The sequence below is a fragment of the Clupea harengus genome, chromosome 7, assembly GCF_900700415.2.
Source record: "Clupea harengus chromosome 7, Ch_v2.0.2, whole genome shotgun sequence".
NCBI lineage: Eukaryota > Metazoa > Chordata > Actinopteri > Clupeiformes > Clupeidae > Clupea > Clupea harengus.
This window is the reverse complement of record NC_045158.1, coordinates 23,152,600-23,168,611: the sequence shown is the minus strand read 5'-3', so window position 1 is coordinate 23,168,611 and position 16,012 is coordinate 23,152,600.

Sequence of the window (16,012 nt, the reverse complement as noted above, 5' to 3'; positions counted from 1 at the left end):
GAAAGGAAAATGAAATGGCAAATTATATCAAAAGTCAATCAATAATCACAACCCTACTTAAACATATACAGATTCCATTTAGTCCATCTTCCGATATACAAGTCATTTCTCAAACGCAATAGAAAGGTTAGTCTCTCCATCTCATGGATCTCCTTAATAATATCCAACCAATTATCCACAGTAGGTGAGTCGGTCTGTAACCATTTACGTGTGATTGCTTTCTTTGCTGCTGCCTTAAAAATTTTCAACAGGTATTTATCATTTCTAGTAAGTTTTTCTGGCATATCGCCCAAATAAAGTGATAGACATGATCCTGGAATTTGTAAATCTAAAATTTGTTGTATAGTTTCCCAAACATTCTCCCAGAACTTATCAATCTTCGGGCAGGCCCAAAAAATGTGGTAGTGATTTGCATCCACTTCCCCACAACCCCTCCAACATGTGTGTGTCAGTGATGTTTGATGTGATTTTAATTTAGGTGTGATAAAAAAACGGACAAGGTTTTTCCAACAAAATTCACGCCAATAAGATGAGCAGGTAGTCGAAGACATATTTTCACATATATTCTCCCATTGTTGGGGGGATATTCTTTCCTTTATTTCTTTTTCCCATTTTTCTCTGATGTAATTTGTGGAACTGCCTCTTCCCTTAACTATTCCCTGGTAGAGTCTTGAAATCACTGACTTAGAGCCAATGGTGTAAGTCTGTGTGATCAACTGTATTATGTCATTCGGCACAGTATTTGCTTCTTTTTTACCCATTTCTTTTAAAAAGTATTGGCGCAGCTGTAAATATCTGAAAAAATCTTGTTTTTCTAAATTGTATTTTTCTCTTATTGTCTGAAAACTGTGTAATCTATTGTTTTGTATCAATCTGCAAAAAGCTGTGATTCCTCTATTCATCCAAAATTTAAACCTGGAGTCCATACTGTTTGGAACAAAATCTGTGTCATATGCGACCCATCTCAGTTTTTTTATCTGTGTGGATAGATTTAATTGTTTGATAACATCAAACCATATGGACAGGGTAAAGGAGACTAAAGGATTCAAGTCCTCCTGATGAGTTGTTGCTAATTTTTGGTCACCAATCATTGCTTGTATTGGGATATCTCCACACTTCCTCTCCATCTCCTTCCATCCTGCATCATATCCACTGTCACACCAAAGAATGACAGGTTTTATCTGGGCCGCCAAGTAATAATCCCTGAGATTTGGCAGGGACATTCCACCTCTAGCCTTATCAATGGTTAATGTATTAAACGATGTATTATGTATGTATGTATGTATTATGTATTAAACGTAGGGGCGACAGTGGTGCAGGAGGTAAAGAAGTCGTTTAGTAATCAGAAGGTTGCTAGTTCGATTCCCTGTCGAAGTGTCCTTGAGCAAGGCACTGAACCCCTAATTGCTCCTGATGTGCAGTGTGCCATCAGTGTAAATGTAAAATGTGTATACATTGTAAGTCGCACATATGTAAGTCGCTTTGGATAAAAGCGTCTGCTAAATGACTAAATGTAAATCTAATCCTTGGTTTCTTTCCGTTCCATATGAATCTAGATATTTGCTTGTTCCATTCATTAAATTGACAGATTGGAATTTTAACTGGTAATGACATGAATAGGTATAACAATTTAGGCATAACAACCATTTTGATGGTCTCAATTCTTGAACTGAAGCTTATCAAAAATGTTGACCAGTGGTTAAGATCTTCCTTAATTTTCTTGCTCACTTCTTCATAGTTTATTTTATACAGGTCTTTAGGACAATGGGTTAAACCAAACCCCCAAATATTTAATTGCTTTTTGAGACCAGTCAATGGTAAGCCTCTGTTCAAGATCTACTGATGGTCTGTAGTTAAATACTAATATTTGTGTTTTTTGTATGTTAATAAACCCTGAAAGATTGCCAAATGTCTCAAGGAGATCCAAAAGTGCGTGGAGAGACCTATCTGGATCTGTAACATACAACTAAATATCATCGGCATATAATGCTATTTTATGCTCTTTCCCGTTTACATCAATTCCATGGATATCATCATTTTCTCTTATAGCTTGTGCCAATGGTTCAATGTAAAGCGCAAAAAGGGTTGGGGAAAGAGGGCACCCCTGACGTGTAGACCTTTCCAGATTGATGCGATTGGTTAATCGACCATTTATTTTAACTCTTGCTGTTGGGGCAGAATATAAAGTTCTAAAAATATCAATTGAATTTTTAGTGAAGCCAAACCTTTCCAGGACCAAAAACAGATATTCCCAACTGACACAATCAAAAGCTTTCTCGGCATCAAGACTTATTAATGCTGCACCCATTTTACTTTCTCTAATATTGTGTATTATATGAAGTGATCGCCTGATATTATCTTGCGTTTGGCGCCCCCTAACAAATCCCGTTTGGTCATTGTCAATCAGATCAGGAATAAAGGAATCTAATGTCTTCGATATAATAGATGAATAAAGTTTATAATCCTGATTTAGAATTGAGATTGGTCTGTAGGAGCTACACAACATTTTATCCTTTCCCTCTTTTGGGATGACAGAAATAATTGCCTCATTCCATGAAGGGGGGATCGAGCCTTCCTCAAGAGTCCAGTTGAAAGATCTTAAGAGAACTGGAATCAGGTGTTCTCCAAATATTTTGTACCATTCCGTGGGCAGGCCGTCGGTCCCAGGGGTTGTATTATTTTTTAATTTATGCAACGCATCCTCTAGTTCTTTCCTTGAGATCACTGAGGTTAAACAGCCATTTTGATTGTCACCGATTGAGGGCAGGTCCAATGAGTTTAAAGATGTTTTTATATTCTCTTTAAAATCTTGTTTTGTTTGGGAGTACAGCTTCCTGTAGTATGTTTGGAATGCAGCATCAATTTCATCCAAATTGTTATACGTTTGTCCTGTTCCTGTGTCCAAAATTTTATAGACTGATTGTGAAATCTGTTTTTTCCGTATTCTCTTTGCCAATAACTTTGTAGCTCTGGGACCTACTTCATAATATGATTGTTTTAAGTATTTATATTTTTTGTCTAACTCGTCTTTATAGCAATTTGATATATGATTTCTGATTTCTTTAATTTCACACATTATCTGTTCGCTCTGATTCTCACTGTGCCTTTTTTCTAGTTCACCCAGTTTTTTTCAAGTTGATTAAGTCTATTTTATTTTGCCTTCTTCATAGCTGCGCTAAGAGATATCAGTTTGCCCCTGACAACTGCCTTTAAAGTGTCCCATAGAATATTTGGGTTTACTTCCCCATTATCATTTATTCTGAGAAAGTCCTGTATTTCAGCTTTTACCTGCTGTACCACCGTCTCCTTATTAAGAAGGCTTGTATTGAGTCTCCAGTTTGTTTTCTTAGGTCTACTGTCCAAACACAATGTCAGGTATAATGGAGAATGATCTGATATATCCCTAGTTCCAATATCGCAGGACTGAATCCTATGTCTATCATTCCTAAAGATAAAGAAAACATCTATTCTCGAGTACACTGTGTTGGGCGCAGAAAAGTATGTGTAGGTTTTCTCCGTTGGGTGTAGGTCTCTCCACACGTCCAGTAAGCCAATCTCCTCCAGACCCCTTCTCAGTATTTTAGTTTGAGGTGATATCATCCTTTTTTTTATACTTTATTTGTAATGAAACAAAGATACAATGAGACATACATACATACATACATACATGAACAAAAAGTTGGTCACCTATACATTTATACTGATGGTACAATGATGGAAATAAATGTCAATTCACACAATAACAGATCAGTGATGATTCTGTGAGGTCACAAACATAATCCATTTTTCCCAATACTGCAAAAATGTATCAGACCGTAGATTCAGCGAGAAAGTCATTCTCTCTATATTTTGAACATCAGTTACAGTATCTATCCAGTCAGTCTCTGTTGGAGGTTCGGCCTGTAGCCATTTTCTTGTAACAGCTTTCTTGCTGGCTGCTAGTAATATCTTTAACAAATATTTGTCTTGCACCAAAAGGTGAGCTGCGATATTGCCCAAATAAACTGTAGGAAAGGAACAGTCAAGTCCATCTCCAAAAACAGTCTGTATTGTTTGTATTACCACCTGCCAGTATGGCTGAATGGCTGGGCAGCTCCAAAATATATGGAAATGATCTGCCAGCTGTTCTCCACATTTTCTCCAACATTGACCCATTCCTGCCTCTCCTGTTTGTGCACATTTTAGTTTGGGGGTTATGAAGTATCTAAACAGATTCCGCCAACAGAACTCCCTCCAAAGGCCCGAGCTGGTGGAAGTGGACTGCACAGAGCACATATTTGACCAGTCCTCCTCTGAAATGACAAGTCCAGATTCTTTCTCCCATTTTAATCTAACCTTATCTGTTGAGTGTTTTCTACTGGATTGAATACTTGAGTATAATCTTGAAACAAGTTTCCTGTTGTCCATATTTTTATATATGTCAATAAATATGTCAATTAAACTGGCATCACCTGTCTCCTTGGATTTAATCTCCTTATTAAAGTAGGTCCTGGTTTGTAAATACCTAAAGAAATCGAGTTTTTCTAAACCATACTTCTCTGAAATTTTCTGAAAACTATCCAGTTCTCCCTTTGATAAAATTGAACAGTAAGAAGTGATGCCAATTCTATGCCAGTATTTAAACCTCCCATCAATCCTCGCCGGCCTAAAGTCCGGGTCAAAAGCGACCCATCTCAACAGTCTAGATCGTCTTTCAAGTAGTGGTGATTTACATTCCTTAAACCAGATTCTAAGAGGAACTTTAGTCCATTGATTTAAACTTTTAATATGCTGCCCATACAAGGTTTTGCTACCCAATATGGATTGCAGCGGTATATCTAGCTGTGAGGTTTCCAAATCTTTCCATTTTGCTATATACACTGGATTACAGCAACATGCTAGTGGTCTTAATTGTGCCGCCTTGTAGTAGTCTGTTAAACATGGTAAAGATCTACCCCCTTTTTCTTTAGAAAGTTGCAGTGTTTTGAATTGAATTCTTGGTCTTTTACCCCCCCATATGAATCTTGATATCCACTTATCCCATTCATTAAATTGTTGCAGTGGTACTATAACTGGTAGGGATTGAAAAAAATACAAAAGTCGGGGGAGATCGGAGTACATTCATTTTTATCGTTTCTATTCTGTTATGCATATCTAAAGGCAATTGAAAAGTAAATTGAAAATGAGTAAAAACATCAAGGCAGATATGGACAGGTGGTCCACCTGTCCATATCTGCCTTGATGTTTTTACTTATGGGGCCATAATTGCTATCATATTTTCGAAATGTCTTTTGGTATTTTGATTCCCAGATACTTAATGTCTGATGAGGTCCATTTGAAATTAAATCTATTTAGCATGTCTTTCTGAGGGGAGTAGTTATAACTTAGAGTTTGTGTTTTTTGCACGTTTAATTTATACCCAGAGTAGGCTCCAAAATCTTTTAGCGAGGACATCAGTCTAGGAATGCTGACCTCTGGTGTCGTAATAAAGAGCAAGACATCATCTGCATATAGACAAATCTTCTGCTCTAAACCTCTAACCATGACTCCTTTTATCACTTCATCATCCCTGATTAACTGTGCCAGGGGCTCTATAAATAAAGCAAAGAGGGCGGGGCTGAGGGGGCATCCTTGGCGACAGCCTCTCTCCAAGTTGACAACCTGAGAGAGGTGTCCATTAATCTTTATTCTGGCGTTTGGTGAGGAGTATAGAGTTCTTATGCAGTTAATAAAATCATCCTTAAAGCCAAATCTTCTCAACGCCAAGTACAGATATTTCCAGCGAACCGAATCGAACGCCTTTTCCGCATCTAAACTAATCACTGTGGCTCCAATATTCCCCTTATTCACATGATCGATAACGTCACGTATTAGGCACCCGCCTAATATTATCTTGTGTCTGTCTTTCACGCACAAAGCCAGTTTGGTCTGGATCCACTAGTTCTACTATTATATGCTCTAACATTTTTACTAATATTGACGCATACAATTTGTAGTCTATATTGAGTACAGAAATGGGCCTATATGAGCTACATTCTTTTCTGTCCTTCCCCTCTTTAGGAATAACCGAAATGATTGCCTCCCTCCATGTACTTGGTGGTTCACCTTTTTTAAGTGTATAGTTGAAGCAGTCAAAAAGCATAGGCACTATTTCATCCTTAAAGGCCTTGTTCCACTCCCCCGGGAAGCCGTCCGTCCCCGGAGCTTTGTTGGCTTTTAATCTAGAAATTGCTTTCCCTATTTCTTCCATTGTAATCTCTGCCATCAGGGCTTTATTCTGTTCTTCACCTATAGAGGGTAGATCTAATGACTCCAGAAATTAATTTATTTGCTGAGGGCTAGTTGTATTTGGTTCCTTATATAAGTCTCTATAGTAATTTTCAAAAATATGTTCAATATCCTCTAATTTATGGCATAATGTTTTTGTTCCAGGGTCCCTAATTTCATATATGGAGCTGTCTGCTTGTTGTTTCCTTAACCTCCATCCCAGAAGCTTCAGGGCCCTTGGTCCATTCTCATAATATCTCTGCTTTGCAAATTTGGCTTTTTTCTCTAATTCTTCCTCACATAGTTTGTTTATTTCTTTTCTGACATTTCTTATTTGGTTTAGAATACAAGGTTCCTTACTTTCGATGTGTTCCCTCTCTAAAACTTTAAGATTTTCTTCTAAATCAGACAGCTTTTTATATCTTTCCTTCTTTCTGTGTGAGGTCAATGCTATACATTTTCCTCTGATCACTGCTTTTGCAGCATCCCACAGAACACTTGGCGATACTTCTCCATTATTGTTATTGTCCATATAATCTTTAAATTCCTTCTGCACATGTTCCTTGCATGTCCTGTCATTCAAGATGCTTGTATTAAGTCGCCAGAGCATATTTTTCTTTTTATTATCCAGGTGCAAAGTTAAATAAACAGCTGAGTGGTCAGATATGTCTCTGACTCCTATCCTACAATCTTTAAGTCTGTGTCTGTCTGAGTTGTAAGTAAAAAAGTAGTCAATTCTTGAGTATACACCTTTACTTGCTGAATAGAATGTGAATTGTTTTTCTTTTGGGTGGAAATCCCTCCGATCAGTCCTAGCTCCATCAACATTTTTTTTGTTATCCTGGCATTAGGAGTTATCCTCTTAAATGTATTGGAGGAGTCATGTTTAGGTTGTAACTGAATGTTCCAATCTCCTCCACATATTAAAACACCAGAGGCCTCAGAAGCTATCAAATCAAAAATGTCCCTGATACAAGAATTGTCCTGCCCTGGTGGATTATACACATTGACTAATGTTACTTCTTTCTGGTCAAGATATCCTTTAACAAGGACATATCGACCCTCACTGTCACAAAATGTAGAGACCAGTTGGAAATTCACTCTGTTAGAAATTAGTATCGCTACTCCTCTCCTTTTCCCTTTCTTATAAGATGAATGAAAAGTATTTTTAAAACCTAGTTTTTTTAACTTTTCATGTTCCATGTCGTTAAGATGGATCTCCTGCCAAAACATTACATGCAAATTTTCCTTTTTCATCTTTGCAATGACCTTACCCCTTTTAATTGGATTGTGTAAACCGTTTACATTTAGGGTAATCACCCTATATTCCTGACATTGCATTTAAACCCACAGTTAAAACAAGAGTTATGAACCTTTGGTGACCAACCTTGAACTATACGTGAACCATAACATGAACTCAACAAGTGAATACGAGACAAAACAAACAAACATATCAAAGAACTCAGGTAGAGCTCCATTTTGAAGTAGAAAACCACTTCTTTTTTGGGGGGGAGTAGTCTAGTTAGTCCCCAGGGCCCCCCTACAGTGCCACCTATAATACCCCTACTTAGTGAGTGTATTTTGTGCACTTTGGGCCTCATTTACTAACATTGCGACCGCAGCTTAATCTGCGCTTTTGCCAAACCGCATATAGTACCATATATACCGGTATTTTTCCGTGGTATTTAGAACCTCGTCGTAATCAGCGCCTAACACCGCCCATTAGTGTTATTTAGCGCTCCGCTAAAATAGGGAAGAAAGAGCCTGCGTGTTCCTGCCACCATGGATGATGAATTAGAATTAGAGCTTTTGGTTCACGAGGTTACAGCAAACTAACCCGGGTAAATATAGAAACTCATAAATATTTCTCCGTTTAGCCCTTCCGTCCACACTAAAAGTTGTGATCACTTTGAATTCAAGACTGTCTTTTATTGGTAAACTGATTTGGGGAAAATAATCTTTTCAGCGAACATTGAGTTTCTGGGTTGCTATGGTTACCCCCAGGGTGCCTGTGCAGTTTCATATTAACGAGTTTATGTTCACAAGTTCATATTCACACATATTAGTTAATCACACACAGGCAACTGCAAACTGTTAAGATGGTTCCCTAAGCTAGAGATACCTAGGATACTTAATAGCCAGGTTAACTGCTCCATAGCATCCAGTTAAATAGTCTTGTAGGAATACACAACACCCCCTACTTTAAAATGGCGTATTCCAGCACTGAAAACCATGCTTTTCAAAAACGCTGCTCTAGGCGGATACATTTGAAAACTGGAGTTGTAGCCTGGACAGGGGAAACTGAAGTTTTCAGACGTTTGGTTGCCATGGTAGCTTGCGCTCGAGAGGCTATAACGTCAAAATAAACATGGAAGGTGAAATGAATATGCTGCTCTGTCTACAATTTACTTACCGGTAGTTTAGTTAGTGTACTTCCAGTACAAGTACTTTTCCTGAATAGATACGCGTTACTCCTACGCAGAAGGTGTGCACTGTACTCTGTGTGCTTGAACTATAAGTGAAAATACGGTTTAAACCATGCAATGAGCGGTGATTCTGGGTAACAGCTAGCTGGTGGGACAGTTTGTATATGCCTATATTAAATTATATATATATAAAAAAAATAACATTTCTGATGTTCGTATTTTTCAAATTTCTCGCAGGCAAATAGTTTTCATTTAGCAGCTGATATGTCATGCTAAAACACCTCTTGTTTCGTTACTAATACACAATTAGGCGCACTTTACGCATCTCCTCCCATCTCTTTGCGACGAACACCCACTTTGCCTTATACCCTCCCAGCAGCGGTAATATGCGCTTTTACTCAGGTGCGCCTCCTTTGGAAATACGGCTATTTTACGCCTGAAATGGGCGCAATCCTGTTAGTAAATTAGGCCCTTTGTGTCTTACTAGAACCCTCACCCAGATTCGGTCAGCTATATTCACTCTATAAGCTAAGGGCAAGCCAATGTAATTAAAAGGAAAATAATAAAATTATCTTATATTCAGTCTATGAAAAGAAAAGAAAAAAATATATATATATAATAATATTAATAATTCCTCTTAGTAGGGTGGACGAAGTTGAGATCGAAACAACAGATAGTTTTAACGCTAACATAACAAGGTTATACAGTTTCATCCCTTAAAGCAAATGACGTTAATAAATGTCCTTGACTGGGCAGTAATCTTGCTTACCCGATTCCTTGCCGTTTAATATGAGTAATCATGTGTCAGTCTGTTACCTCCAGATCCCCCTGACTCTCTATCTTTGCCGGTGAAAACCTCGCAGCTTCTCCTTAATCCACTCTTGGCGGGTCTGTCGGCTGGGTGCAGCTCCCGCTCGCCGCCAGGTCCTCCCCATCCTCTCCGGTAGCGCATCAGCCGACTTCACCAACTCGACAGAGATTCCCCTGGTCTTTAAGTCCCGTGCCGCTTCTGCTGCGCTCCCATAGGTTATCGGCCCAGCGTCGAAGAAGACTCGTAGCTTGGCTGGCGGTGGTGTTTGGAATCGTATTCCTTTTTCCTGAAGAATTCTCCTTATTTGAGCATACTCCTTCCTCTTTGCCAAGGTTTCAGCGGGGTAGTCGTGGTCGAAGTAGATCCTCCTGTCACTGTGGTAGATCTCCTTCTTCTTCCATGCAGAGTGTAACACCAGTTCTTTAGTTTTAAACTCCTGGAAGTATGCAATCACTGACCTGGGCTGCGCATCATTGGGTGGCCGGGGGCCGAGCGCTCTATGGCATCGCTGTATGCCAAGTTCAGCTTCGGCGAGGGGCTCCAGCTCTTTTTTTAATGAAATGATCAATAAACTACTGAATATTGTTTCCCTCAGTCCCCTCTGGGATTCCATAAATGCGAAGATTATTTCGCCTCGAGCGTGCTTCCATGTCTGTAAGCTTCATCTGTAAGCGTTCCTGAGTTTGTAGTTTTGTACTCAGCATCTCCTTGAAGTCAGCGTTCCACTCTTCTAAGTCGGCTATGCGCGTCTCTGCTTCATCCACCCTGTCAGTTGTAGCTTTGAGGTCGGTTACCACTTCGCCCAGCTTCTGTTTAATTTCCTCTCGTATGACAGTTAGCTCCTTTTTCAAATCTTCTCTGATTCTGTTTTGAAAGTTGCCCAATTCGGACTTCATCTCCCTGGCCATATTTCTTATGTCTTCACGTATGGCGGCGATGTTACCTTCCATGTCCACCGTAGTGGTATTTTGACTGCGACCACCAGGACATTCTCGACGTTCGTCCATTATGGCCCCTTTAGTCGCTGTTTTATCAGTTTTGTCCACTTTCCCTTGCGGCTTTCCCTTCAATTTTTTTTTCCCCCTTCAATCATTATTGAGCACAAATTTTAAGTCAAACGTATTTAAATTGGGGAATAAACTCCGACCGACCGGGAGGTTTTGTTTATGCGACCGTTCGCTTCAGTCTCATCGCTCAACTCCCCGGTGATATCATCCTTTTATTGTTTGATGTATCCAATCTATTTATTACCGTGTTAAAATCTCCTGCACAGATTAATGTACCTTGTGATTCTGAAGCGATAAGCTCCAGAACTTTCTTGAAAAGTTTTGGGTCACTCTGTGGAGGAAGATAAACTGAAAGAAGGGTAGTCATTTAGTCTTCTATTTTACCTTGTACTAGAATATATCTGCCTTCGCTGTCCCTTATTTCTTTGACTAATTCAAAATGTATGGAATTATGTAATAATATCGCAACACCTCTTTTGTGGCCTTTTTTAAACGAACTATAAAATATGTTCCTGTACCCAAACTTCCTTAGTTTTTCATGCTCACTTTGAGATAAATGAGTTTCCTGTAAAAAAATGATTTGATTTTTCCCCTTCTTTATCTTAGCCATTACTTTACTCCTCTTAACTGTGTTATTTAAACCATTCACATTCCAAGAGGCTGCTCTAAAGCTGCTATAGCCCATCATCACAATTAAGATCGAATATGCCGACAAAACAAACACAATAACAACAGATATAACCAAAAGGCACCTCTAGAACAAGTGCAACATTAACTTCCAACCTCAGGGTGTTACTATACCCTATCAACCTCTCATATTGTTCATTCAAGTAGTCATGGAGTAATAGCCCTACATCCTGTAGGGGCTCCCTCTTCGCTAGAAGCAAAGTTCCTTTTCCCTTGAGCAACAAAGTCATATAGGTTCTCTTCCTGATAAGAAAAAAACGGTTTCTTTGTATTGTCGAAATAAATATTGTCGATTGATCGAAATAAAAATGAAAAATAATGATAATAATAATAAATTTTTTTAACCTACCACAGGATGGTTGTGAGAGTCAAACAATCACGTTAGGTTAGTGCTTATCCTACTGCCGTTGGAATTCACTGAGCCTCCCCCGGACTCGTTCGGCAAGATCTCCTTCAGTATTCCAATGCACGCCCCGTGTGAGTTTCTGTTCCCAGTCCATAACATTCGTCTGTGGCAGGTCCACTGGATAGCCCCTCTTGATCATGTCCTCCGCTGCTTTAGTTGCGTTGTTGTAGACACAGGCTCCGTTATCCCAGTAAATCTTCATTTTAGCAGGATATGGTGTCTGGAAGCGAATTTGTTTCTCTTTGAGGATTTTCCTGATGTCTTTGTATTCTTTCAGTCTGCTGTTTACCTCGGCAGGGAAGTCGTGTGCGAACATAACCATTTTACCGTCATAAGTAATTTTCTTTGTCCAGGCAGTTTTGAGTATCTTGTCCTTGATGTCAAATCTCTGGAAATTAACCAGAATGGATCTTGAGACGGCCTTGTCTTTGGGCTTAGGATTAGGTACCGAGAACCGGTACCAATATGGAACCGGTTCCAATACAACCGGTACCTACCCGGACCGAAATGCAACGCAGATTTCGGTGCTTCATTTCGGTGCCTGAGCCAATTGAACACGGTCGCTAGGCAGATTCCGTGGGGCACATGTAAAACTGCCCCAGCTCCCAATGTAAACTTTGTCCTGTGTCGCTCACGCTCATTGGTGTTTTCATAGCAACAGTCTTATGACAGTGAAGAGCAGGCAGCATTTCACAGAGCAAGCACAAACAGAACTAGCCATCAACCTTTTAACAGAGAAAATACCGAAAGCTAAACGGTCAAAAGTGTGGCTGTATTTCGCACAAAAAGATTCAAACATCGCGACGTGCAGCAAATGCAACAAAATAATTGCGTGAAAAGAGGGGAGAGAAGGCAAGAGTCAACGGCAGATCAGCAACCGAAGACTGAAAAATAAACGAGATGACAGCTAAACTACCAACGGTAGTCTCTTAAAGGGGCAGTACACATTTTCTCGTACTCAGTGTGTTCAAGTAACAAAATTAACTATGAACAAGATAGAAAAGATAGGTATAAACAAATCATAAAATGGTGAAATTTCATGAAATAAATGCAAACAAAATAATACATTCAGGCAAATATGCTCATATTTTTGCAAAAGAAGTTTGATGCTGTTTTTTTTTTATTTATTTATATGTATTTAAGTATACTATAAACTGTTGTTTACAGTTAATATAATGTTCATAATTTGAAGTTAAAAAGTTTGAAGCTGTAGTTGGAAGCCAAGTGTTTTGTATGTATTTATATTTATAATATACTTTAAACAGTTAATATATTGTTCAATTTGAAGAAAAAAAATTGCCTTGGCAATAAAAAAAAAGCCTTTCTTTAATGTTGTCAATCATCGCTTTGTGCTTTAAAAAAAAAAGTATCGGTTCAGGCACCGGTATCGGTTTTTATAAAAGTATCGGTTCCGGCACCGTTTAGGCACCGGTATCGTTTTAAAAGTACCGGTTATGTACCGGTATCGGATAAAAACCAAACGATACCCATCCCTAGACATCACACCAAAGGAGAGTAAGATGGAAAGTAAGTTCATGAAAATAAATGGCGTTGGGCATGGACACAAGAGATGGGAAGGGAAGGACAGTAAGCCTTTTGGTAGCTGGTGTAAGAAGTTAAGAGAAGCAGGTGCTTGCTTCTGCACTTTGTGCTCGAGAAAGCTAATATATGCCACTAGCTCTCCAACACACAACGCCTTTACCGGGAGCAACATCCACAGCTGATGCACCGGCATCAATAACTGACCGTGTGTGTGACGTGTGTAAACTGTCAATATCCAATCAGCATGCCGCTATTTTAACACACACGGCATAACACCAGGGGTACGTTCGTGGTAGGATTGAAGCTAAGTTAATCAATTGGCCTTTTAGCCCGTTAAGATTAGTGAGCTGATTGAGAACAGCAAATATCGGTTCGTTAACGGCTGATCCGCATCCTAATCATGTGGTTAATTTCAACCAGGCTAAAGTTATCATGGCATTTGCGCGTGCACGTCCTACTTCAAAAGGCAGGAAAGGTCGATCACCAAAACCATGATTTTCTAACGGTATAATGGTTCTAAACTCAAAGAAAAGGGCTCTTTTTTTCTCCGCTGGCGAGTAGGAGATGAACATGAACGCTTATGAAGAATACAAGACCATAATCATGGCAAAATTCAACACCACCACCGCCGTGAGAGCAAGATGTGTTGGAATGTTTATAGGGTGATCTCTATGTATGAATACCTGACGGCAAGTGTCCACTGGCGCAGAGGTTTGAATCTGCATGGTTGCTAGTTCAAATCCTCTCTCCTCCTTCCTCGATGTAGTTTTACATTTCCTTGGAAGTCGCTTTGAATAAAAGCGTCTGTTAAATGACTAAATGTATTAATAACAAATGCAATAAATTGAAGCAGTGAAAATAAATTGTCTGTATTTCTCTCTTTTCTTATCATGAGTCCACCTTAATCATTTTCTACAATAATGATATGCTATGGTGTACTAATAACACTCATATAATTATGAGTGCTTTGTTCTCCGCATCACCGACATTACAAAAATGTACCACTCGCAAAAAAGCGCAAGACAGTCAATGTTCGACTGTGGTGTTTGCAATAAATGACTCGAGAAGGTCTTGTAAATGAATGATTCCTTGTCGGCTGAATCGGTAGCGCTCATACAAGAATAATGGATCTTGGCGATCGCAAAGAACTCTCTCCCTCCGCTAATCTAACTCTAATATCAGTTCTTGGTCAATGGGATCCCTCCTTTTTCCGGGGGTGTGGCAAGCTTATCCAGCTACACTTAAGTTAGCCTGCCCTGGAGCAGGTTAGTGCTAATCCATATGTACCTATGGTGATTTATCAAAAGTTGCTTCCACGAACCAAAAAGAGGGGCGTTTTTTATTTTAGCCTGAAAATTAGCTCGCTAAACCACTTAGCGAGCTACGACGAATACCCCCCAGAGTTTAAAAGAGGTATTTCGGAAAAGCTAAAAAAAACGGCATGTTTTCCTTAAATGTCGACGAAGCCACCAACAAGTAGGCTAAATGGACAAAGTCCTGTTTTGTATTTATTTCCCAACATTAAAGTTACCAGTTCTTGTAACATTTTAATGTTTTGTTTGTTATTTGTTTTATTGATATATTTTCTATTAACAAAGTAATTATGGAAATGTTGCAATATAAAACTACATTATTATCTACAGTTCACTGTTATCGCTGTCCTTTTTCATATATCCTCAATGAAATGGTTGCAAATCAAATCTTCTTCTTCCACTGACATACCCTTATAACATGTCACCTTGTGATTGTAGGTCATCTTGTAACCTTTCAAGGACAAAGCTTAGCAGCAAAACTTGATATCAAAAGAAATTGTGAATGCTACATGTGTTAGTACCATATTGTAGTGAGGTGGAGTATTATTGCTGACCTTTCTTGGGATTGCAGTTTCAAAAGTCCCACCATAATCTGCAATCATTAATTTCTAAATGTTTGTGTTTTTTTTTTTTTTTTTTTTTTTACCCTGCGAATGTGTCCATGCCACAGGGCACGACCCCCCCCCCCCCAAACACAAACACATACAAAAAAAAAGTTCAGGTTCAGGATTTTTTTTGCTTTAAACCCTGGGTCTGACCTGAACCAGCCAGTGAGCTCAACTCTCAGACCCAACTCAGCCCGCTGTCGCCATGGCATCGCAGCCCACATATACATATATGCACACACACACACACACACACACACACACACACACTGCAGTGTAGCATAGACATCGTTTTCTTAGTTTGCAGTGTGTGTGTGAGTGTGTGTGTGTGTGTGTGTGTGTGTGTGTGTGTGTGTGTGTGTGTGTGTGTGTGCGCTCGACAGATGGGTGTCCTTTGAGTCAACATGGGTAGTCGTTGCCGTGACAACCGCGGTTTCTTGGTTTGGGCCTGGTTGAAGTGAAAGTTGAAGGTCCGCTGTTGAACCTGTGGGGCAGTCAGTCATGGGGCGATGAGATTGTGTTTGCTGAGTGAAGGTTGGGCTTAAATATTCCGTTCCACAAAATAAGCTGATAAGACTGAATGTGTTTTTGCGTAGATGCCGTGTGAATGGATGATACACTAATAAATGAGACTAGCCTTACGTGCTGACTATCCTACTATTACATGTTGTGTCTCCCAACTCTCATGACTGATTCCGGCTTGTCTGTGAGAAAGCAAGGACCTTTACTGCAAAGACACACACACACACACTGTGAGAAGCTGAACATTTCCCTTCTCACTGTGTCGAACATTCCAGACTGTTTTACCGCGAATGCGACATTGACATTGACTCCATTCATTCTCACACACACACGCACGCAGCCACAATAACACAGCGTCTTCCTGGAGATCGCAGTATATGTGATCTATGAACATTGTTGGGAGTGTTGTGGGGTGTTTTGTGGGTTTGTGGTGCTTGTTTGTTACAC